The sequence below is a fragment of the Abramis brama genome, assembly GCF_963993115.1.
Source record: "Abramis brama genome assembly, chromosome: 1".
NCBI classification, from domain to species: domain Eukaryota; kingdom Metazoa; phylum Chordata; class Actinopteri; order Cypriniformes; family Leuciscidae; genus Abramis; species Abramis brama.
The window spans coordinates 76,510,944-76,537,983 of record NC_139963.1 but is presented as its reverse complement, the minus strand read 5'-3'; the positions used below and the strand labels follow the sequence as shown (position 1 = coordinate 76,537,983).

The 27,040-nt window shown below is 39.1% G+C and overlaps 1 protein-coding gene across 5 annotated transcripts in view; it reads left to right on the top strand.

The window, feature by feature from the left end:
* LOC311089614 (uncharacterized protein) overlaps positions 1 to 18,671 on the top strand; it is a 90,207-nt gene extending 71,536 nt beyond the window's left edge. For 4 of the 5 annotated variants that reach the window (XM_084124417.1, XM_084124416.1, XM_084124415.1 and 1 more), the window contains 3 exons: positions 15,900 to 16,037; positions 16,158 to 16,343; positions 16,565 to 18,671. The gene's annotated coding sequence lies outside the window, so the exon portion shown is untranslated. The remainder of the gene's footprint in view (positions 1 to 15,899; positions 16,038 to 16,157; positions 16,344 to 16,564) is intronic. The other variant, XM_084124418.1, reaches the window with a different exon arrangement.
* Positions 18,672 to 27,040: the final 8,369 nt, after the last annotated feature.

The window sequence follows — 27,040 nt, the reverse complement described above, 5'->3', positions numbered from 1 at the left end:
CCCCCCAGCCATCTCTTCAGTCCCCTCAGTCATCTCATATGTCCCCCCAGCCATCTCTTCAGTCCCCTCAGTCATCTCATATGTCCCCCCAGCCATCTCTTCAGTCCCCTCAGTCATCTCATATGTCCCCCCAGCCATCTCTTCAGTCCCCCCAGCCATCTCTTCAGTCCCCCCAGCCATCTCTTCAGTCCCCCAAGCCATCTCTTCAGTCCCCCCAGCCATCTCTTCAGCCCCCCCAGCCATCTCTTCAGTCCCCCCAGCCATCTCTTCAGTCCCCCCCAGCCATCTCTTCAGTCCCCCCCAGCCATCTCTTCAGTCCCCTCAGTCATCTCATATGTCCCCCCAGCCATCTCTTCAGTCCCCCCAGCCATCTCTTCAGTCCCATTCCCCCAGCCATCTCTTCAGTCCCCTCAGTCATCTCATATGTCCCCCCAGCCATCTCTTCAGTCCCCCCAGTCATCTCCTATGTCCCCCAGTCCAAGGATGGCACAGAAAAGGAAGAGGAAGGAACAAGATGACTGGGTCCAAATGCAGGTTGCTCGGTTGGAGGCTCAGTTGGAGGAACGGCGGGTCGAGCTGCAACAGAGACTGAGTCATGGAAATGACGAGGGGAGCACAGGGCGCAGGCAATGTTTGATGTGTCCAAGGTCCTGTTTGAGTGGCAGCAGAAAAAAACAAAACAATTGTGCCTTCTTCTACAACGTTGCACCTTTTAATTCTGTGCACTATCTGTATATAGTTTGCACTTTTGCATATTTTAGTAAGTTGTCTGTTAGCACATTTGTGTACATAGTTTGCACTTTTGCATCTATTAATATTTTGCTTGTTTGCACTTAATTGTGCATGTTATATCGTTTGCACATTTTTGTAAATAGTATGCACTTTAGCATTTTTTTACATTTTGTCTGTTTGCACCTATTTGTGCAGGTTATACTATATAGTTTGTATTTTTTGTGTAAAGTTTTCTCTTGTGCATTTTTATTGTTAATAATTGTATATCATTGCACCTTAATACTTTGCACTATCTTGTACATAGTATGCCCGTATATAGTTTGCATACATAAAATTGCCTGTTCCTGCTGTTTGCACATTGTATTGTGCAGGTTACTGCAAATAAAGATTAATGTTAGTTTGCCCATTTTTGTGTGTTTGCTCTTTTGCATCTATTTTTAATCTACAATTCTAGACCATTGTACCTTTATATGTTGCACTATCTTTTACATATTTGAACCCATTTGTGTATATAGTTTGAACCAATTATGTCAGTTCCTGCTGTATGCATATTGTATGGTTCAGGTTACAGCAAATTAAGATCAATAGCAGTTTACTTATTTGTGTATAGTTTGCTCTTTTGCATCTATATTTAATATAAACAATTCTAGACCATTGCACCTTTACATGTTACATTATCTTATACATAATTTGACCATTTGTGTATATAGTTTGGACTTAAAAAAAAATCTATTCCTGCTGTTTGCACATTGTATTGTGCAGGTTACTGTAATTAAATGAACAATAACGTGACTTTAAAACTTGTCTTTATTTACACGTTGCATGTCATTTATTGGTGCATATATTTTACACCAGTACAATTTACTGACCAAGTTGACCACGACACACTATGTTGTTCTGCCATGGCACAATTCCATGGGGTGACTGAAAGAAGGCCGTCAGGTCATTACGCACACCAACTGCAGCTCTGGTGGAGCGGGCCCTTGAAAGGTGACGTGGATCTAGTGGTTCCAAAAGATTTGTGTCCCCTGACACCACTCTGCGCCACTCCCCAAGCTGAGGTGACCCTGTATTGTCAGTGTCTGTGAAATTAGCAGGGATGTATCTGCAAACAGGTGTGCTAACCTCATCTGTGTAGGCCAGGAAGTTGTGTAAAACAGAACAAGCTTTCACAATATCAATTGCTTTGTCTGGCAGACATTCTAGAGGTCGTCCAAGGATTCGCCACCTTGCAACCAAAATGCCAAATGCATTCTCAATCACCCGTTTGGCTCTGGAGTGACGGTAATTGTAGGTCTGCTTATCCATTGGCAGGTTCATCCCTATGTAGAAAAATGCAGTTGCTAGGTGGTTGCTATGGTATTCTGGGTGGTTGCTAGGGTGGTTGCTAAGCGGTTGCTAGGGTGTTCTGGGTGGTTGCTATGCTGTTGCTAGACGGTTGCTAGGGTGTTCTGGGTGGTTGCTATGGTGTTTCTAGGCGGTTGCTAAGGTATTTTTGGTGGTTGCTAGGGTGTTCTGGGTGGTTGCTAGGTGGTTGCTAGGGTGTTGCTAGGTGGTTGCTATGGTGTTCTGGGTGGTTGCTATGGTGTTGCTAGGGTGTTCTGGGTGGTTGCTAGGGAATTCAGGGCAGTTGCTATGGTGTTACTAGGTGGTTGGTAGTTGTCACAGATGGTTACTATGGAGTTTTTACAGAGTTCTTAGCATGATCTTGTCATGATTTAGCACTTAACTAATCACTATTAGCATGTAGCTATTCACTGCTAGCATGTGTAGCATGTTGGAAGTGCTGTTTGCTAGCATGAGTCAAAAGAGCCAAACCTCATCTCTATACGATGTTCTGATACAGAGATATAGGTCTTGCAAAACAGTTGCTAGGGTACTCAAGTTTGGTTGCTATGGAGTTGCTTGGGAGCTGGAAGCTTTAAACTTAAGAAGTGGTTTGAAGTTTATAATAGATAGATAGATAGATAGACACACACTCTCTCTCACACACACACACACACACACACACACACACACACATACACACACACACACTAACTCGCTCACACACTCACTCACTCAGACACACACACTCAGAGTTTATGAGTTTAGAGTTTATAAGTGTATAAATTGATGAGTTTATAAGTGTATGAGTTTTTGAGTTTAGAGTTTGTTTAAATGAGTTTAAGAGTTCAGAGTTTATTAATTTATGAGTTTAAGAGTTCATAAGTCTATGAATTCATGTGTTTATAAGTTAATTAATTTATAAGTGTATGAGTTTAGAGTTCATTAGTTTAACTGAGCCTTTTTCACGGAACGCGAAAATACCCGTTATGCTTTGCGCGTGCGCGTGGATGCTCGGAACTTCCGGTTCGAGGCTTGACGCGTTTAATCTGTAATCTGTTTTACATTCAGTTTAGTTCGCGGTGGCAGCACAGGCTAGACTACTTAACGAAGACCGTATACAACGAAACTTTGTCTGTCCCTCATCCTAAGAAGCTGACAAGCGCCTTCTCCTGGATTGATGATATGAAACAATGGCCAGCAGTCACATATGTTGACATATTCAATTATCTTGTTTTGTCTGAGGGTGTCGACGGCGAGGAGCGAGCTTAGAAATTATAAAAGCACGGAAGCATACAACTATTTACACAGTAACAAAATTGGTCGAATTCTTTGCCATACTCATCAGCAGTTCACATTCTTAAAAGCGGAGGTAGAGCCGAGTCAGACCATAAATAAATCCAATCACATTGCGTGGGTTATGATACAGAATAACGGAGTAGTGGAAACAGCTGGATGCTCTTGCGTAGCTGGCCCTGGTAGGTCTTGTAGCCATGCTGCTACTGTGTTGTGGAAGGTGGGTATTTATAAATATAGTATATAGTATATATCTATATTTGTAAAATTTTGTTTATAGTAATAGCCGTCTGTATATTATGTTCATTGTACATATATGAATATATATATTCAGTACATATCTATGTCTTGCACTTATGCAACCTTTTGCACTTGCTTCTATTGCACTTCTGGTTGGATCCTAAATGCATTTCGTTGCCTTGTACCTGTACTTGTGTAATGACAATAAAGTTGAATCAAATCAAATCAAATCAAATAAATAGAACAACATTGCTAGTACAGTAAATACATTTAAATAGTCTGTATGTGCAGCGTGATTCAACGTGAAGAATTTATTTTTACACAGCAATATTTAAACAATAATAAATGAAAATACAATACAATTATTTAGCTTTTAGTGCTAATGTGATAGTACTGTGCAAAACAGGGCCGGCCCGCGGCATAGGCGGAATAGGCAAATGCTAGGGGCACCACTCATCCATAGGGGCGCCAGAATGAGTGAACGAGTGATTTTTTTTTTTTACTTTTTTTTTATTTTTTATAATACTATTTTAAAACCATTAATTCGAAATGCTACCAAATAAAGCAAAAAAAAAAAAAAAGTGCGTCAGAAACAGAGCGCGCGCGATCAGTTGTTGGTAATTTGTTGTGTAGTGTGCGCGACGCCGCATCCTATGTAGTCAGAATTGCTTTAGTTTGAGGGTGCTTAACACACTCAGGCTCCCCTGTAGAAACGGGCCTGGCAGCTCGCGCCAGTTCTAGACACGGTGAAAGTTTCCTGATTGTGACGGATGGCCGAATTTACATGACACATTATAAATGAGCATTATAGTCTGTGATAGATACAGTGCCCTAAAGAAGAGAAGAGGATAAAAGGGGATAAAGACAGAGGTAAAGTGATGTAGTGAACGAACAGTTTATCTAATTGCATAGGAGTAAGATACTATAATTTAATGGCAGTTATTTTTACCTTAAACTTTATGCTAGCAGTTGTTCTGAGTTCTCCAGAGGCCCCAGACTGTGTGATTTTGTAACAATCATGTCAGTTTTAAGACGCATTTTTTATTATCACTTTTTTTAAATTAATGTTTTACTCTACAGTTGTGCAGTTTTGGGGGGATACAGTACAGGCCAAAAGTTTGGAAACATTACTATTTTTAATGTTTTTGAAAGAAGTTTCTTCTGCTCATCAAGCCTGCATTTATTTGATCAAAAATACAGAAAAAAAATTAATATTGTGATATATTATTACAATTTAAAATAGTTGGTTTTCAATTTATTATACTTTAAATTATCATTTATTTCTGTGATGCAAAGCTGAATTTTCAAAGCTGAAAAAAACCCCCAAAAAACCTGAGTTTGTTTTCTGTGGGAGTTATCGTGTGTCGGAGGTAGGGATGGCGTCCCACACTCACACGAGTGTGCAGGCGTCAGGCCTGTCGCTCCGGCATGGGATTAGGTGTGTGACCCAGGCAGGTGTGCCTGAAGAAGATGTGTTACTGGACGTGGCAGAACGCGTGGGCCATGAGAATATCGTCTCGGCGTCTCGGATGAACAAGGCCGTAGTGATATTTTTGAAAGAAGAAAATCTGGTTCATGGTTTGATCGAGAGTGGGATTTCGGTAAGTGGCACATTTGTTCCTGTTCAACCTTTAGTTTCAATCACGACGAAGGTGACGGTTTCTAACGTTCCGACTTTTATTCCTGATGCCGACATTGAGCGAGAGCTTTCTCGATTTGGAAAACTTGCCAGTGGAATTAGAACGGTTTCACTGGGTTGTAAAAATTGCGCTTTAAAACATGTGTTGTCGTTTAGGCGACAGGTGTACATGTTTTTTAATTAACCAACGCTGAATATTTCTTTTCGATGTGTTTTTGAGGGCAAGTCGTACATGATGTACGCGAGCACGGGAGAGATGCAGTGTTTTGAGTGCGGGAGTATTGGACATGTTAGGCTGTCTTGTCCTCATAGAGTTGAACTTGAGAATGAAGCAGGCCCTAGCAATACTTCAGATAAGAGGAAGGAAGATGAAGTGCAAAAGAGTAATGTACCAGATGAAGCAGCAGTGGTAAATAATGAGGATCAGAATGTGGATTCAAATTTGAAGGAAGGAATGATAATAAAAGATTTGTTCCCTAATAATGAAAAAGATACAGAGGAAGCTTCTGGTAGTAAGACAAAACAGGGAAAAATGAGGAAAGTTAATGTTGTAACTGATGTGACTGTTGAGAGAAGCATTGTGGTACAGGGGTCTGAGCAGGGTGATACTGTGGAGAGTTCAGACTCAGAGAATACAGGCCAGACGAAAGATGACGCAATCGGTTTGAAAGGTGAAGTTTTGGAAAGAGGAAAGATAGTATATTTGATTAAGAAGGTGCAATCAGAAATGGTTGATGAGGAAATGGATGATGATGATAATGGTGGTGGGTTGTCTGATTTTTCAGACGTGTCAGATGCTTCGCAAATAAGCTGTGAGCAGGTTTATTCACTAGATGAAATCAATAAATTCTTGGATGAAACCTTTGGAAAATCTGTTGATGTGCGGAAATATTTTTCTGACCTGAAGAGGTTTGAGTCTTCTGTTCGTTATTGGCAGAGGAAGGTTGGAGAAGATGAACTCAGTCAGAGAAAGAGATTTCGTTTAAAAAAGTTTCTTGCAAAACTGCGAAGGGATAAAACCCCTATAAAACGTAAATTCAAATAATTGAATCAATGGTTTATACATCACTCAGGATGACTTTACTACACTCTTTATTTGTTTCCGTCTCTCTTTTCTATCTCTTTATATTTTCTATGGCGATAATAAGGGTAGCCTCTTTAAATATTAATGGAGGGAGAGACAGGAGCAAGAGAGCAATGGTGGCAGAATTTATCAAAATTAAGAATGTAAATGTTTCTTTTTTGCAAGAAACACATACTGATTGTAAAAATGAAGTAGAGTGGTGTAGATGGTGGGAGGGGGAGAGCATCTTCAGTCACGGGTCAAATTTGAGTGCTGGAGTAGCTATCCTTTTTTCAAAGAATTTGAATTTAAAAATTTTGTCAACTGAAGAAATAGAAAAGGGTAGAGTTTTAATGGTTGCTGGAAAAATAAATGATTTAAAATGTATTTTCATAAATGTTTATGCTCCAAACATTGGATCAGATCGTGTGGAATTGTTTAGGAAGTTGCAGAGTGCATTAAGAAAATGTGATAATGATTCTTGCAAAATAATGGGTGGGGATTGGAATTGCACCACAAATTTTCTTTTAGACAGGAACAGAGAGGAGTCTCATCCACTGTCCAGTAATGCGCTTCAGAATATTATTAAAGAGTTTGAGTTGATGGATGTGTGGAGGAACATGAATAAGAGAATTAGACAGTATACATGGGTTAAAATACTAGACTCTAATGTAACTGGAGCGAGATTAGATAGAATATATATAAGTAAAACAAGTATGAATAGAGTATCTAATGCTAATATTTTCCCGAATTGTTTTTCTGATCATCACATTGCAACCATAGATTTTAACATTACTACTTTAGAACGCCCCAGGTTTTATTGGCATTTTAACACTAAATTGCTGCAGGACAGGTCTTTTTGTAAAAAAATTGGTGATTTTTGGAAATTGTGGAAGTAAATTAAATTGTGGAAATTGTGGAAGTAAAAAATTGTGGAAGTGGAAATTGTGGAAGTAAAAAATAAAGGTAAAAATTGTGAAAGTGGAAATTGTGGAAGTAAAAAATAAAGGTAATTTTGAAAAAATGACACAATGATGGGAGGTGGGGAAAACACAGATAAAGGTTTTTTGTCAAAATTCCTCCTACAATACTACTGTGTGTGTTAAAAAGAAAATTGAGCAATTGGAGAAAGAAATTATTGTTATGGAAAATGTGATGGATGTAAATGTTTTGAGTGTATCCAATGATTTAAGGAATAAGAAACTTGAATTAAGATCCATCTTAGAGGAAAGAGCGAAGGGCACTTTGATTAGAGCAGGAATTTCTTCTATCAAAGACATTGACTCTCTTCCACTTCTTACTTTTTTAATCTGGAGCGGAAAGTTGCACAACAAAAGCGTATACTTCACCTGCGCAAGGAAAATGGAACATTAACATCAAACCCAACAGAAATGAGGAAAATGGCAATGGATTTTTATGCTGATTTGTATGGTCATACTGACTTGTGACTCTGAGAATATGGCACAATTATTACAAGGACTGCCAAAGTTGCAACCTGGGGATGAGAAAAAGCTTTACACCATGATCAACCTTAATGAACTTTCAGATGCAGTTCAGCAACTCTCCACAGGGCGTGCGCCAGGAATAGATGGTTTACCTGCTGAATTTTACAAGACTTTTTGGCCTGTTTTAGGTGAAGATTTTTATGAAGTGTGTTGCGAATGTTTTGAAAAGGGAATGTTACCAACTAGCTGTCAGAGGGCTGTGATCTCTCTTTTACCAAAAAATGGAGACCTAGGTTTGTTAAAAAATTGGCGCCCTGTTTCTTTGATGTGCTCGGACGATAAAATATTGGAAAAAGTTTAGCCAATAGGCTAAAAAAGGATTGTGGTCAAAGGAGAGCAAACATATTGTATTCCGGGTCACTCAATCATGGACAATCTGTTTTTAATAAGAGATGTTATTGATGTGTCTTTTAATGAAAATTGCAACGTTGGATTTTTGTCTATTGATCAGGAGAAAGCCTTTGACCGGGTGGGCCATGAGTATATTTTTAAAGTCTTGGAATCATTTGGGTTCGGGGATTGTTTTATTTCATGGATCCAATTGTTGTATAAAGGGGCTTCAATAATGCTCAAGATGGGGAATGGTTTGACTTATCCATTGCCGGTGAAAAGAGGTATTCGACAGGGGTGTCCTCTCTCTGGGCAACTTTACAGCCTAGCAATTGAGCCCCTGTTATGCAGATTAAGAAATGGATCAAGGGGTTTCATGGTTCCAGGTGACCCAAGGGAGTCGAGATGTTTTGTGTCGGCTTATGCCGATGATGTAACTATTTTTGTTACTGGGCAAGAGGATATGGAAGTATTATGTGAGAGTTTGGATATTTACGAAAAAGCATCTTCGGCCAAAGTCAATTGGGAAAAAAGTAATGGTTTTATTGTGGGCCAGTGGGAAAATGGTGGGCCACCGCCACTTCCTGGGGATTGCATTGGGGAAGAGAAGGTATACAAATTCTCGGAGTGTTTTTAGGAGTTGAAAGCTATAGGAAAAAGAACTGGGAGGGTTTGCTGGAGAAGGTGTCTGATAAGTTGTCTAAATGGAAATGGCTATTGCCAGAGCTATCCTACAGGGGTAGAGTTTTGGTTACAAATAACCTGGCCACCTCCATGTTATGGGACAGACTCAACGTTTTAGAGCCACCAGATGACATTGTTAAAAGCATCCAGAGAAAATTGGTGGAGTTCTTTTGGTCAGGACAGCATTGGATTCCTGCGTCAGCTCTGTATCTTCCAACTCAAGAGGGGGGACAGAGTCTGATTGACATAAGGAGCAGGATCCACACCTTTCGATTACAGGCAGCGAAGAGACTGTTGTATGAGGAGGACGTGGGGTGGACAAATGTGGCATGCGCTCTGTTGAGAAGAACATCGAATCTGGGATATGACAAGCAGCTGTTTTTACTGAAAGTTAATGAACTGGATTTGAATCATTTGACTTCATTCTACCAATCCATGCTAAATGTGTGGAACATGACTTTCTCTGTGACCAGAGAGATTTTGCGACCACAGGACTGGATTATGGGAGAACCACTGTTTCATAATTCTTTGATACAAACAAACATGTTGTCTTCAAGCAGTGTGAGGAACTGTCTGGTCAGAGCGGGATGTACGAAGATCGAACATCTAAGGGATGACAATGGGTGGAGGACTGCAGATTCAATTCAGCACAAGACAGGAATACGTTCCTTACGTCTCTTGAATCAGATGTTGGAGGAAGTATGCTCAGCGCTGCCTGGAGCCTGCAGAGAAGCATTGGGAACGCCTTTGCAGGGATGGAGCTATAGTTTTCCAGCAATACGGGTCTCTGCTGCACAGAAAAGTCCGGATGATGAAGATACTTTTGTGTCCTTTAAAACTCCAGAGTTGGGATTATTTCAGGACATTGGCAAAAAGGCATTATATATTGTGTGATATTGTGTGTGTTAAAGTGTCTCATCAAACTGTTTTGAGAAGAGTTAAAACATGGAGGTGGACAGAAGTGTTTGGACCAGACTTCAGAGGCTGCTGGAGATCTCTGTACAAACCTCCTATTGAGAAACGTACAGCAGATTTACAGTGGAGACTGATGTATGGTATAATAGCTACGAACAGACACGTGGCACACTTGAATCCAGAAGTAGGGAGGGAATGTCCTTTTTTCGGAACGGAAGAAACGGTTGAACATTTGTTTATCCAGTGTGAGAGGTTAAGAGGTCTTTTTTACTTTTTAAAGGTTTGTTTTGAAAGTATGGGTGAGGAATTTTCCTATAAAGTTTTTATTAGTGGTCCAAAGTACAAAGTCAGTGATCGAAGAAAAGTGGTTTTGTCAAATTACCTTTTGGGAACAGCCAAGATGGCAATTTGGAGGACACGGAAAAATAGGATCTTGGGAACTGGTTCAATTGATGCAGAGAGAGTTCTGAAGGGGATGGTGGCTGCTCGAATTAAAATTGAGTTTGCTTATTTCAAATTAGTTAATAATATTATAGATTTTTCTGCAATGTGGTCGGTGGGAAGTGTTTTGTGTGAGGTCGGGGAGGATGAAATGTTGGTTTTAAAGATGTAATGTAAGGGCTGTAATCTGTATTGACTGAATTGTTTTTTAATTAGGGCCCAAGCCCTGAAAGGGCGAAGGCCCTATTGTTTCCGGAAGGATTTTTTTTTTTTCTTCATTATTTTTTTTTTTGCCTTTTTGCCACTTTTGGGGCCCTTAACATGCTCAAAAACTCTTGAAATTTTGCACACATGTCAGAACCTGCGGCCCTCAGGGCCAGGCTGAAGCTGGTACCGGGGCGTGGCAGGGGGGCTCGACAGCGCCCCCTGGAATGGGGTCTGAAAACTTGGTCCATAAATCAAACACGCTTGCATGTAATAATATGAAACTCAGTACACATATAGATCTCATCGGGCTGAACAACTTTCGTGCTCCAAGTTTTACAAAAGCCAAACAGGAAGTCGGTTATTATACGTTGTTTGGAAAACGCATACAATGGAATGTGAAATACTCCTCCTAGGGAATTCATCCGATCGCCACCAAACTTGGTGTGAATGAAGTCAAGACATTGAGGATGAATTCTTGCGAACGGATTTTTGATATCTCGAACGGTTTGGCCGTGGCGAGGAAATGAATTTATGGCGAATAATGGGACACAGGAAGTGTTATAACTTCTGCATACATTAACTGATCTTGATGAAACTTCCGCAGTGTGTTCGTTGTAAGAGGCCGATCACATGGATGTGACTATTGTGAGTCAAAGTTACAGCGCCACCAACTGGCTGCAGGAAGTTTGTCACTTTCAAAATGCTTTGAAATCACTCTCTTATTTTTACTCGATTTGCTTCAAACTTTATGTGTATAATGTAGACCAGGGGTGTCAAACTCATTTTCACTGAGGGCCACTTCAGCATTATGGCTGCCCTCAAAGGGCCAGTTGTAACTGTAAGACTTTTAAAATGTTAATATATTGTCTCTTTAATTTGATTATTACATTGTATATGCATTTGCAGGGGTGTTTCAAGGTTTTAAAAACATTAGGGGATGAGCCTGAAACATCAGGGGCTGGGTAATAATGATTTGTTACAGAGAATAATGTATTATTGTATATATGCAGGGGCAAACTGGCTCAAAAATTCAGCCCTGGCACTGTAGCCACACCAGCACACATTACCACACAGTCATGCGTATTCAAATGTGAGGTAGTTAGGGGGGTTCGGGGGCTCCCCCGATAAAATTTGGATTTCTCGGACCTACATATGTGCATTTTAAGGTGTTTAAAGGCCAAAAAATTTGGATAACAATAGCTTTAAAAGCATGTCAGTGGGCAGTAGCATAAATTATTTGTCAAGATAACAGATTCTTAAAAATGAGAATGAGGATAAATGTTGCAATGAATGATCCACACTACAAAATGGAAATGCAGAATGTTTCTGCTTTTTGTTGACAATACACAATCACATATTCCAAACAGGAATGGCCTTAAATGAGAAATCTTTCAAGGATTATTTTGCATAGATGTTACATTTCAATCAAAAACCAGTGCAATCTTTTTGTGTCCAGAGGCAAATGAGCAATTTATATTAGCATTAAAGATTGGTTTCGGCAACTTGTTTCTTTCCTGAGTTAATCTTAGTTTTTGTTTAAGTTTTATTAGTTTTTGGCACTAATCAGTTTAAAGTTCAATTGTTCACTCATAAAGACAGTCACTTGTCGCCACCTACTGGCTTAATGATGCAAGTGGCGCAAACACAGACAAGCGGAGTGATACAAATGGTGAAAAGGACAATACCGGTACATATTATATTAAATATTATGTAATATATTTAAATAAATATATTATTATATTAAAATAATATAAAATATCAATATATTATTCTTCAATCAGTTCTATGCAGCAGAATCAGATTTAACAGATTTATTTTTTGACCAATTGTCAAAATAAAGTATAGTCCTACAAAGCTATTTTTATTAGAGCATGAGCAGAGCAGGGAGAACGAGAGGATCGTGATTCGTGTAATTTTACCAGTGTTGCCCAGCACGGCTATACACACCATGTTACAGCACAGTAGTGCTATTGCAAAAAGAAACAAGTCCAGAGAAATTTCATGTCGGCACGTTTTTTTTTTTTAGCGGACTTTGCCTTTCCGGTGAGGGTGAGCAGAGCTCGCAACACACACACACACACACACACACACGGAGGTTGCTTGCGGAACATTGAGCAGAACGCGCTGTGAACACGGAGCGGAGAGCACAGCGCACACACACAGCGGAACGCGCTTAGAAGTTATGCATCTTCGGAAGCGGACTCGCACGCAAAGTCATAAAACACGCTGAGCCAGAGTCAAACCATTGCCGAACACGGAGGGGCGCGGTGGCTTTTTAGTATCTTTCGGCCAAAAAACGAAAATGTTATTTTCGGCCGAAAATTTTCGGCAGCCTAAATTTCGTTGCATCCCTAATTTTAAGACACCCATATGCTCTCGCGGGCCATATAAATTAATGTGGCGGGCCGGATTAGGCCCGCGGGCCTTGAGTTTGACACATGTGATGTAGACCCACAGCAGATGTAGACCTGTGAAAGGATTATTGATATCTTAGATACTGTTGCCATGGCAACGCATCAAACTTTAATATTATTTTTTGATGCTTTTGAGACTCTTAGCATGCTTGAAATTGCATGAAACTCGACAGACACATCACATTTATTAGCCAGTAGACGTGCAAAGTTTCAGAAACGGGCGTGGTGGAATGGCTCAGTAGCGCCACTTTTTGACCAAAGTGGGGGGTTAGATTCATCTACAGCAACAAAACTTGGTATGTATATTTTACTTTCCAATTTACAGTCATTAGCACCGACCAACAGGAAGTCAGATATTTTGGTTTGAATGTGGATTTTTCTGGAGAATTTTCTCTCCCTCTCTCTCTCTTTCTCTGTATGTGTGAGGAGGGGGGGGGGGATTTTTCACCCTTGAACGGGGTCTGAAAACTTGGTCCATAGATCAAACACGCTTGCATGAATTAATATGAAACTCAGTACACGTACAGATCTCATCGGGCCGAACAACTTTCCCTGGTCAAGTTTTACGCCAGCCCAACAGGAAGTCGGCTATTATGGGTTGTTTGGAGAACGCTTGCTCTGGTATTTGAAATAATCCTCCTAGGCAATTCTTTCAATTGCCACCAAACTCGGTCAGCATAAAGTCAAGACATTGAGGATGCTAAATTGCGGACGGATTTTTGATATCTCGAACGGTTTGGCCGTGGCGAGGAAACAAATTTATGGCGAGAAAAGATAAAAACGAAGTGTTATAACTTCTGCATACATTAACTGATCTTGATGAAACTTCAGCAGTGTGTTCGTGATAAGAGGCCGATCACATGGATGTAACTATTGTGAGTCAAAGTTATAGCGCCACCAACTGGCAGCAGGAAGTGTGTCACTTTCTAAATGCTTTTGACAAAAGTGAGGGGGTTAATTTTATGTACAGTCACAAAAATCAGTACACATATTGGTCTCATCGAGCCAGACAATTTTCTAATTTACAGTAATTAGCTCCGAGCAACAGGAAGTCAGATATTTTGGTTTGAATGTGGATTTCTTTGCAAAATCAGCCTCTGAATTTTTACCCACTCCTCTTAAGTGGTTTATTTTATTCCCACCAAACTTTTTCAACATGATAAAAATACATTAAAGATGCTAAATTGTAAACAGATAATAAATATCTCAAACGGTTTTGCTATGGCGAGGGATTAAAGTAATGTCAAAAAAGGAAACACTAAAAACCTCCTATCTTCTAAAAATGTAATAATACACCATTTATTTCTATATAAAATTATACAAATATCAGAACTAAACCCATTTTATTCTTTTTTTTTTCAATTTAATAATTGTTTAAGTTTAAAAACATCCAGAATGTTTTTTTAGTCTAAAAAATAAATAAATTATGTCATTCATAGTGCTATACTCTTGTGTTCAAAGTCAGGTAGGCCTATTGTATCTATATAAAAATATACTAGGTATGTGATGGTGAGGAATATTTTACCACCGGTTAATCAACGTGTGACACCGCTGGGGGCTTTTGAATTGCTAACTTAAAAACGAAAGTAAAATATGTTCGTTCGCACTGACATGGATAATGGTGCAGAGCGAGCGTTTTCAATGAATTCCTATGGAAGTAGGAATGAACTAAAAAACGTTCGCTCATCTCTGCCCATTCCTCGCCGTGGACGTACACCATATATATATATATATATATATATATATATATATATATATATACATATATATATATATATATATATATATATATATATATGTATATATTTATATATATTTATATTTATTTATTTATTTTTTGTTTTTTTCTGTTACATATATATATATAATGTATATATATATATATATATACATATATATATAATGTATATATATATATATATATATATATATATATATTTATTTATTTTTTTACATTTATATATATATATATTATACCTTTTCAATTACAAATAATGTGCTAAATAGTTTTGATTTGGTATTGACTTTGAAGTGCTTCATATTTCAATACAATATCATCCCTCTCTACAGCAACGCTCTCCCACATATTAAGCTATTGTAACTGCGCTTATTTCCGTCATTGGTATAAGTGGCAGTGGGTGGAATAGACAAGAAATGTGCAGTTTTCTACCATCTTGCTGACAACGTTTCTTTAGTCATTCGGCAGTCTTGCAGACTGAACCTCTGCAGGAAATCCACCCTTACAGGCTATTCTTATTCTAACCCTACACTACTCTTCACTTTAGGTCCCACAGTGACACGAGTCCCATACACACACACACACACACACACACACACACACACACACACACAGACACACACACACACACACACACACACACACACACAGACACACACACACACACACACACACACACACACACACACACACACTAACCCTACCCATCACACTCACTCTCACACACACACACACTAAACCTACCCATCACACACACACACACACACACACACACACACACACTAACCCTACACTACTCTTCACTTTAGGTCCCACAATGACACGAGTCCCCATGAGTCTGTGTGCATTCAGGTTTAAGTCATGTACACACACACACACACACACATACTCACACACACTCTCTACTCTCCAGCACAATGGGGTCATACAACACTTTCACAGCAGCCAGAGGAAAACTACTGTTAAAGAGTCAAGGGTGAAGAGACCAACTAATACAAACACCGATCACCATAACGGTGACTCTATTATTTTCAATAAAACATCTAAACATCTGTTCATTCTCAACAAGAACTTTTGGACATGTATGAAAGAAATGATGAGGGTATGTTAATTCACAGTAACTTCCTCTATTCTGACCAACTCAGTGTTTAAATTCTGCTAGAGTTGCTGTTGGTGACACTGTCCCACTGTGAAGTGTTGCTTTACATGTGTGAAACGTGTGAGAAGTGCATATACTGTTAATCACACTATCTCAACACACATCTGCTCTAAACACAGTTTATAGGCTTGTAGGACTGAAAATAATCCAACATATTTGACAGCAAAAGACATTTGCTTTACTGTTTTCCACCCCTCTTTCTCCCACAAGGACCTTTTGTAGTTCCTAAAGGCACAGAGGGGCTGATAGTGATCCTGTAGGCCTGGGGGGAGTTGTAATTAATCTGATTGGTCAGTTTGATGAAACTAGATCAAAACTCGGAAAAACTCCCATTGACTTAAAGGTGGGGTAAGTAGGATTTTTCGAAAAAACTTTTTCCCAAATTTGTTTAAACTGTCTTTATATACCAATACATAATTAAAATGTAAGTAGTCTGAAAAAGAGAGAATAAAAACCGAGTGTCTGTAGTCCTCGCAGGGCGCAATAAACGCAGCTACTTATTTCCATTTGGGACGAATGAAATGATTGGCTGGGCGACTGTCACTCTCCCTCGCTACCATGGCTACCACCCCTGCTGCAACAAGATCTGCCCACATGCGCACACCCGTTTGACTCGAGGAGGGGAAGAGGCACTGAAGCTAGGAAGAATCGTTAGTGAGTATAACAGCCATGTTAGTTGTTTATATTCATAATGATAAAGTTAGGTATTTTATTACATGTGATTCTGACATGATCCTCTCCGCTCGGCGCTGGCAAACGCGTCTGTGGCAAGGGGGGCGTGATCTAGCGAAGTCTGTGACGGGAGAGAGGATCGGGAGACAGGTACGGCGTAAGTGGGTCAAGTGCAAATGACAAACACATGTGTCTTGTTTCAGTGACTGGCGTGGAGAGATCGCACATAAGGGACGGGAAACCTTATTCATGGAGAGAGACATGCGGAGATCTGTGGGCTGATAGTGTGAGTGCGGGAAGCGCGAGGACGCAATCGCTGATTACTGTAGCGTATGAGCAGATCCTTCAATCATTCTGATTCTGAATTAATGAATTCAGAATTAGCCTCTGAACTCATGCATGCAAATTAAACTCTCTGCAAGCTAAATGACCGGCCTGGTGCCAGCATGGCTGGGTTTAGATTGCTTTATGACACCCTGGAGTGTTAACAGACATTCCACACGAGTCACGTTTGAGCAGCTTCAGAGAGATTAAGAACTCTCTCTGCACCCCCACACACACAGAGACATTTACACACAAACGTCCTTTGTATGTAACTCAGACTTGTATCTGACCTTCCTGTATGCATGCATGTTTGATTAGTTTGTTTTGATCATATAGTTATGATTTTCTGATTTGTAACTTGGAAATGTTTCTCCTAATTAATGTTCTCAAATAGATTCATGGTTTTGTAACCCTACCTCTGACCAGGTCATAAAACTTTATGACCCAACTGGGATTTCCAGGAAAGCCCAGCTCGCTGGAATTCTTGTAAGGACAGAGAAAAGTACCTTTTAAATGTATTAAATGTATTCCTTTTGTGCTTAGATGTCTTCACATGTCACACTGGAAGCATCTACAATTTTATTGTGTGTTAATCAAACGTAAAATGCCTATAATCGTGCATTTGATTGTAACTTGGTATCCTTAACTGTTTTATAATTCATTCTTGGTATCTGTTTAACCGTCTCGCTTTGACGGAACCACTCATACATAGGAAATTACAGTAAAATGTATTATTCTGTAATTACCATCTTGCTGGAATATAATTGCTGAATTTTGACAACACCATAACTCACTCGAGTGGGTGTCTCCCCAGAGACAAAGGAACTTTTTCCTGCTTCAGATCTTGGGTTCATTGGTTGTTCGCGCGAACAGAGGCGTGAACCAAGTCGCTCCATAAGAAGACTGACACAGAAAGTTCTCCGAGCACTTCGTCTGAGAGAATTTCTGGTTCCATGGCTCCTTAGGGAGCTCTCATCTCCGTTTTCTTTTCTTTTAGTCTTTTGTCTTTGTTTTTCATATTCTCCTTTGTTCATTTCCATCTACGAGGGAAAATGAACTTAGCCTGAATTATTTCTTTAGTAACTTCGCTTTCAAAGGACCTTTAAATTCCCGCGACCGCGCTCGCCCCAGAAGACACGAGAGAACACGCCTAGCTCCCAAAAGGCCCATACACGCGCCTGCCTCAGCAACACCGCAGACCATGTGCAAGTATAATCAAGCTTTTAATTCGTTTAAGGTTGTCTGTCCCTGCTTAAGGTGATTTTGATTTCTTGTTGTCTCTCTCAAAGGTTCCCTGGTCTGTGATTTTTGCCATACTGTGATCTCTCTCTGATCGCACATTTTGCTTTCACTTTCTCTCTCTCATCTCTCTCATTTTCCGATCTCTCTTTTTCGTTATTCGTTTAGTCTTGTATTTGTTTATGTGTTCTGTATTTTGTGTATGCATACTCGTGTAAATTGTAGTGTTTTTTTATACTCGTAGTTCGATGTATTCTTAGTTCAATTATTAAAACCCAATATATCCTCGATTGACTGTTTCCTGCTCACATTACTAAAGGTCAATGAAATGTTTTCGATCTAGCTACAAGCTTTACGATTTGTTACTTTTCAGTAACCTAAATTTTATAAGGACAGGAGAATAGTTTCAGGGCCAGAAACTATTTTTCCTGAAATTATAAGAAGTGATAACTTTATTGAGAAGTTGATAAGTTAATCTTACGGCCGTTTGCTGGACAAACAACTGTTTGATAATTACATTAATTTCCATTAAGGGTTATCTCATAGAATCGATCTGAGATAAGACTATTGATATATGAATGAGGAATTATAATTCGTTGTGATTGATTATTCATATAGCCTATACAATCGATCTATTTTCAACTTCGATAATTTAATGTAACTGTAATATGCAATATATTAATCATATTCATGATTAATTATTAAAATTCCCTATAGATCATTTGAGCTAATGTTAATGTTCAATACCTAGTGCGGTTACATTACATTGGACTTTGGACTTTGCTCTTTGCTGCTACAGCACTGTGTGCGCAACTTTTTTTTTTTTTTTTTTTTTTTTTTTTCATTTATAAATAAACACGCCCACAACTCCGCAAGCCGACCCTGTCCTCTTCCTTCCTTGAATTTGAATTTTGTTACAGCGTCCTCCAGCTAAGCGGTCGGCATCGCGCATTCATGTGTTTTGGGGCGTGGCTTTGGAAAGAGCACAGAAGGGAGGGGGTGGGAGTGAATGGAATAAGTAGCTGTGTTTATTGCAGTCCTGAGAGGACTACAGACACTCGATTTTTATACTCTCTTTTTCAGAGTACTTACATTTTAATTATGTTTTGGTACATAAAGACAGTTTAAACAAATTTGGGAAAAAGTTTTTTTTGAAAAAAACCTACCTACCCTGCCTTTAACATTGCGGAATGTTTACAATTTCAAACTCACCAACTGTCAAAAATTCAAATCTAAACACCTTGAAGACTAAATCAAACTGCCATTCTATATACTATTCACCTTTTTCCTCACTTCTCCGTGGGGGGCGCCATAGCGGTGAGTGACTTCCGGTAAGATGCTCTCAACTTCCGTTTAGTAATTGTCATCAGCTAGACGACGTTACTCGTGATGGCAAATAGTGGAGGCTCTGGGAGAATTTGTTCCATTAAAGGCTGTCACAACAGCTACAGAAAGCTAAAAAAAAACTTCTGGATAAAAAAAAAAGAGAGAGAGAGTGTAGAGAGTAAGAGGAAAGAGGAGGTAAAGAGAGATAGAGAGAGAGAGAGAGAGAGAGAGAGAGAGAGAGAGAGAGGGAGTAGAGAGTAAGAGGAAAGAGGAGGTAAAGAGAGAGAGAGAGAGAGAGAGAGAGAGAGAATGTGTGTAGAGAGAGAAAGAGAGAGAGTGTAGAGAGTAAGAGGAAAGAGGAGGTAAAGAGAGAGAGATAGAGAGAGAGAGAGAGAGAGTGTAGACAGAGAGAGAGAGAGAGTGTAGACAGAGAGAGAGAGAGTGTAGAGAGTAAGAAGAAAGAGGAGGTAGAGAGAGAGAGAGAGAGAGAGAGAGAGAGAGAGAGAGAGAGAGAGAGAGAGAGCCCCAAGAAAGGGAACAGAGCGACAGTTGCAATCTTGTTTTATCCTTTCCTGACCATGTGACTTTAACCTAAATGAGAGACGTTCAAGCTGACCAATCAGATAATTACATCTCCCCCCACCGCACTAAAGGTGTGAGAGTTCATCGACCCCGAAGTACACACATCTTGGCCTACAGGCCTTGATCACTATCAGCCCCTCTGTGCCTTTAGGAGCTACAAATGCTCCTTGTGGGAGAAAGAGGGGTGTAAAACAGTAAAGCAAATGTCTTTTGTTGTCAAATATCTTGGATTATTTTCAGTCCTACAAGCCTATAAACTGTGTTCAGAGCAGATGTGTGTTGAGCCAGTGTGATTAACAGTATATGCACTTCTCACTCGTTTCACACATGTAAAGCAACACTTCACAGTGGGACAGTGTCACCAACAGCAACTCTAGCAGGGTTTAAACACTGAGTTGGTCAGAATAGAGGAAGTTTATAGTCTATATACATGGCCGGGGGAACTAGGAGTGCTGAGGAGCTGCAGCGCCCCCTGGCGACAGCTGTTTCACTACAGTGGCATTAAGATGACATGACTTTAAATAACTTTTTGTTTTTCAACATGTTTTTTGAGAATACCTTCTACCTTTATAAAAATTTATTCAAAGATATTTCATTTTTATATGTTGTTGAATATGGTTTTATGACTTTAAAAGAAATGAATATATCATAGGCAATAAGCCGATCTGGCATGGAGTGAGTGACGTGACACTGGTTGAGGACCAGCATCTCAGAACTGATTTGACACTCATTTAATGCATGTGAAAAAACTAAATATAGATGTCTTGATTAAAGCATTCATCGGCATTAGGGGCTGTTCACACAGTACGTGTTTTTCAGTGTGTTTAACTGTTGTGCTCGCGTCTCGCGCATGACACAGCATTCTCAAAACGCAGCACTCAAGTTAAAATAAGTTCAACGAAAACGCGCCTCGAGACCTTGCATTTTCCCCCCGTTCCAATGCCCGCGTTTGGTGTCTTGCATTTTTGCTTTGAAAGATTGTGCTTTCTCCTGAGTGAGTATCATAAGGTAAGATGCAGATTTGTGTGCTGTGCTTTTTAAAATGTATCATGAGTTCTGAGCGTTCTCACATAACTCTGTTCTCATTCATTTGTATGTTCATCTTTTTGTTTGGGCTGTTTAATATTAGGATTTTGTTTAAAATACTCTGCCCTGCAATATCAAGCCCCGCCCATTAAGCCTTGCCCATTAAGCCCCGTCCCCAGCACCCCCCTGTTAAAATATGTTCCCATGGCTATGTCTATATATAATGAAGAGGAAGACTGACAGAAACAGAAGATGTCTGATAAGTGTGATCTGTGTCTGCTGGGACTGATCATTCTCTCTTCACTTCTCTCTGTCAAGGTTCTCCTCTGACCATTCTCTGTAAAGCTGCTTTGAAACAATCTAAATTGTTAAAAGCGCTATATAAATGATGACTTGACTTGACTTGACCATTCTGAGCTTAGCCAAGAACATGATTAGATCCAGTTCTGGTTTATTTCTTTGCTCTTGGCTGACATGTGGCATTGCTATGGCCTGCTTGTGACCCAGATCTGGCAAACAGGAGCGTTCCGCCCAAGTGCCATTATTCCTCGCTGCATGTGGGCCAGATCCGCATTCCACAAGTGCCAGATGTGGGCCGGATCTGGGCCGAAACAATGTTGCTATCTGGGCGGTTTAGGTCAGTTGGCAAAATGCATGTGTAAGGTAGTTTTCCAGATTTTCCCCCAAAATCAAATACTGTATTACACTTTTCAAAGGATAATCTAGCTTTAAAGTTAGAATAAAAAGCTAAAAACCAAACATATCTTCATACCTGTTGTGTTCTGACACAAGGCCATTAACTGGTTCTTTTTGTTTTAGAAATTGACTTTGCTTATTTCTACAAATATCAGCCTGATAATTATGGACTTAATACATGATTAAACAAGATAATCAGAAGGAGAATAAAAGGAGAATTGGATGGCGATGGCCGTGCGCAACGGCAGTCTGGCAGGTCATGCTGGAGCGCACGCAAACAACATTGACAAATTTGCCTTCCTACAAAAAAAACCTAGATTGTGTTCTAAATATACACACAAAACCCGTAAACTAGCCGACATAGTTCAAAGATTATTTGTTTTAAACTATGTGTTTGCACTACTGCTACTATCCGTGCGATGTTGCCATTCAGGCCAACAACAACAACAACAATCTGGCTGTGAACGCGACGCTCGTCGTGGCTTCAATCTCAATCCATGGAGCCAATATGTAGTTTATGCCAAAATTCTAAACAATGGCCGTGCTACCTAACCACCAACCTGGATAAATACTCGAGGAGCTGAGAACTTGAAACAACCGCACAGAAAAATCATCTACCTGATGGCAATCCTCCTGCTAGCTGGTGATATCCAACTAAACCCAGGGCCTCGCCTGGCCTCCGCTGGCGATCTGCTGCCTTCTTTGGGTGTTCTGGATTTTCCTCCTGCTTTGGCAATGCCTCCGTCAGCGAGTGGAGGTGTGAGCGGGGGGGACCTGTTGCGGCGGGGGGACAGCGGCAGCGAATGGAGTGGCCTGGCTGCTTCGTCCTGGCTGGGGAGCGGCGCTCTCGACGTGGTGCTTTTCTCTGGTGCCGATGCATGGTGTGCTGTCCCTTCTTGGATGTTGCGGCCGCAGTTGTTGGGGACTTGTCTCGGATGTTGTGTGGAGAGCGCTCCTGTCCACGAACGCCAGGTAGCGGTGAGTTTCACACCTATATCGATCACCATCAACCAATAACATATTTTATGAGCATCTCCATAATATTCTTAAGCAATGTGATGGTAAAAAGGAGTTAATACTAATGGGCGACTTTAATATAAATTGGGATAAAAAAAACGGAGAGAAAAAAACTTAAAGAGATAACAAATAAATTCAATCTTTCCCAACTGATACAAGGTCCAACAAGAATAACCAACTCCTCTCAGACTCAAATTGATCTGATATTTACGAATAGACCTGAGAGAGTAACTACATCACATAATCTGCTGACTGGTCTGTCCGATCATAATATCACACTGCTGGTAAGGAAACTAACTAGAAATTTTTTTGTAAATTCGACCTCAAGAAATCAATTCTATGAGAAAATTCCTAAAAATGAAACAATTAATTTAGAAAAAGCTATAAACCAAATAGACTAGTCTGACCTCCTAACCAGCAGAGATACTGAGATTAGCTGCAGCACTTTTATTTCTACTATTACTGAGATAAGAGCAGCTTTCACAAGAAAGGTGAAATGTAAACATGGACAAAAGACCACCTTACCATGGCTAAATGACACTCTCTGGCAATAAATGAAAGAAAGAGACTTTGCTTTAAAGAGGGCTCTAAAATCAGGGCACCTTTACAACTCTCCGAAATAAGGTTTTAAGGAATTTAAGAAAGTCTAAGGCAGAGTTTTTTAATTAGAATTATTAATGAAGCTCAAGGAAATGGGAAACTTATTTAGAGAAATCTTAATAAATTAACTGGTCGGAATAAAGAACAAAGGATAACTTTACCTGAACTCAAAGTGAATGGACTCCTGACCAAAGATAATGATATGATAGCAAGTACATTTAATGATTTCTTTATAAATTCAGCCAGGGAGCTGGCTCAAGGTATCCCAACTGAAACTATACCATCTATTCATATTGATAAAGCTAAACCTATTTTTAAAATAAAGGAAATATCTGAATCAGAGGTTATAAAAATTATAACCTCGCTAAAGAATTCAAAAGCAAGGGATTCACATGGTTTGGATACCTCATTTTTAAAATTACACAGGGACGCACTTGCTCGCCCTATTGCACATCTGATCAACCTGTCAGTTAGGCAAAGTACTTTTCCAAGCTCCTGGAAAAAAGCACTAGTATCTCCGATCAAGTCTGGTGATAAAACAATGGTGTCAAATTATAGACCCATTAGAATTCTATCAGTGATATCCAAGGTGACAGAAAAATGGGTAGCAGAACAGCTGAAAAAACATCACAAACCATTCTACAGAGATAGCTAACTGTTTCCTCCTTGAAAATATTAAGTCACAAATAGATGAGGGTGGTATAGTAGGTGCAGTGTTTCTGGACCTTAAAAAGGCTTTTGACACTGTGAATCACCGGACACTATTATCAAAATTATCTTTTTTTAATTTCTCAGATGAGGCCATGAAATGGATGGAGTCATATTTAACTAACAGGAAACAGAGTGTACATATTGGTAATTCTTACTCTTCATATCTTGATTGTAATATTGGTGTACCCCAGGGGTCAGTATTGGGCCCTATCTTGTTTAGCCTGTACATTAATGACTTGCCTTCAGTCTGTCAATGTTAATGTACAAATGTATGCAGATGATACAGTTCTTTATTTGCATACCAAGAACAAACAACAGGCTGCAACTAAATTAACCGAAGCACTGGTGCATGTTTCCGAATGGCTAAAAATGTCAGATCTGCATCTTAACATTAATAAAACAGTCTGTATGTTCTTTTCTAAGAGGTCCACAAGTGCACAGCAGGCTGATGTTTTTATTGAAGGAGAAAAACTCATGGTTGTGTCTGAGTTTAAATACCTTGGTATTATTTTAGATTCTAATTTAACTTTTAAAAAGCATGTTAAAAAGGTGGCTAATACCATTAGATATAATCTGGCTAACTTCAGACACATAAGGCCTTATTTAACAACAGAGGCAGCCAAACTTTTTATGTATGCCTTGATTTTTTTCTCACATATCATATTGTTTTACAAGCTGGTCCCAAACAAATGTGACAACTCTTAAACCAATAGAAACCCTTTATAAGCAAACCTTAAAAATATTAGATCAAAAACCTAATATTAATAAATAAACCTCACCACTGCAATATTATTACTAAATATAATTTATTCAATTTTGACAGTTTTTTACATTATCTAGATGCCTGCCTCATTTTTAAAATTTTACATGGGCTTGCACCTCCACCACTGGGTGAATTTATACAACAGAAGAACAGCAGTGGCAGGGCAACAAGGGCAGTTACCAGGGGAGACTGTGTTGTACCGTATAGACGTAGTAAGTTTGGCCAAACAGTCTTCTCAGTACGGGCCTCAAATTATTGGAACTGCCTCCCTATTGAACTCAGAGAGAGCACCAGCTATTTATCATTTAAATTTACACTTAAGAAATGGATTAAAAACACTCAAAACTGCAATCATTAATAGTTGGTTTATCTTATCTTAGGTACTGCCCTTCTTTGTATTGTACTTATTATTATGTATCTATTTTCTTAAATTGTTTTCTGTTTTACATGTATTCTTTTTATGTTATGATGCTGTGTCGACCTGCAAAGGGACTACAGATGAAAATTAGCTCTCTAGCTAACTCTGGCGCATTTACATTTTGAGTATAAACAAAAAATGTTAATTAATGTGCATTGTCCCTTTTAAATAAACAATAAAAAAAAAATCATGCTACCCAATACGCCTGACACAACGTTTTTAAGAAAAATCAGTGTTTTAAAATACAACTAAACCATGATAACAGATGATTTTTTTTGACAGTCCTACATAAATGCATGTTGATTACTAAGTTTCAGGCGTAGTGCAACCATGCAATGTTCGAGAAAGCTAATATTGGTGTAATATTTGCGTAGTCTCACTCACAACGCAAACTTTGTGTTGGCTGATCCAGGCATAGCTTTACTAAAAGAAAATATTATGGAAGTCATTTTCAAACTGTAATTAAACCATATTTTATTTATTAATATTATGGTTTCATGTTGATTTAAAGTTTTTGTTTGTTTGTTATGTTATGGAAAATTTTGATTTTCATTGATTTGCAGTATTGATTTTCATTGACTTTCAGTAAAACATTGAAATGACCTTCTATACGTGGTCTACGTGGTAAAACTGACGTGTATGTGTTTCTCTTAATGCTGGGTAACAGGTGGGACATCAGGAGGCGGCAGAATGAGAAGGGACCTCTGACTTCTAGGGTCAGAGGTCGCCCAATTTAGAACTTGTGAGTTTGTAAGAACAAACTTAGCGATATCAGAAAACTAGCAGGGAAGCCTCTCCTTGTTTAGATAAGGGCCTGTAAGCAGAAGACCTTGAAAGCAGTATAAAGACTCCTCTGCCCTCCCTCTCGTCGTCGCACTTGTTTCACAGACTGTACTGGTGACTTCTGTGTGATAACTGGGCCTTCTTGCAAGAATAAAGTACTTTTTAATGGTCATTTTTGAATTTCAGAGTGTCTCTTACGCAGTTGATGATTGTTTAATGAATTTTTGCCACAACAGTTATTAACCAATACCTTTATATTTTACATCCAGCAAAATTAAAGAGATGTATGAGCTAATGGTGTTCTCTGACCCCAAATAAACAGATAATGGAATGTTCACGATCTGCAATATACAGTTAGATATTCTCCTACTTAGTATGAGTGTAAATAGTTGTGCTTAAATCTTTGGGTGTATTTTTACACGCCAACATATTTTGTCACACCGTAGTGATGCAAAGTTCCACACTCTTGTAAAGACTATGGACTAACTTTAAAACATAATATTTACACAGGAATCACATGTGTCCAAAACATCCATGTAAAAAGACCAAATCACTAAGAAAAGAGGGTTGAAAAGCGCCGTTTATAATAAATACACGAAAGTTCACAAATGATGGTTTTATTACTCCACTAGATTTAGTCATCTTGTCCAGACAGCAGACGACACTGTTTCACATTTTGTATGTTGGACTGTATGTGTTTTAGGTGAAGACGTGTCTTTGAGAGCCATCAACATTCAGTGTTTATAGGAATAAATGACAATTAATAATTTAAGTGATAGTCTTTATTTGACTAAATTGATACTTCGTTTTAGTGCAACTTTCCCTCTATCTATGATGTGGAATCACACAAAGTATTAACACGAAAAGTAAGTGCTGTTTTACACTTAAACTATTACAACAGAATCACATCTGACTATTGCCCTGAGAGAGGCATATTCATTAGAGCTTGAGGCTGTTAAAGGTCCACACTAACTGCACCCTGCAGATAAACTTGCACAAAAGTAAATTCTAGAGGTCAAACTTGCTAAAAAGTAATTACAGCATGAGCCATTTAAAACAAATACAGAAAAGCCACTTGTGATCAGTTTTGAATGTTTGTAATTGATATTGTACAAACTAGTCGATTACGCTGTTTACATCTTGTTTCTTTTAGTTTTTGTACAATTTGCAAAAAGTATATAGTTTTAGAGCGTG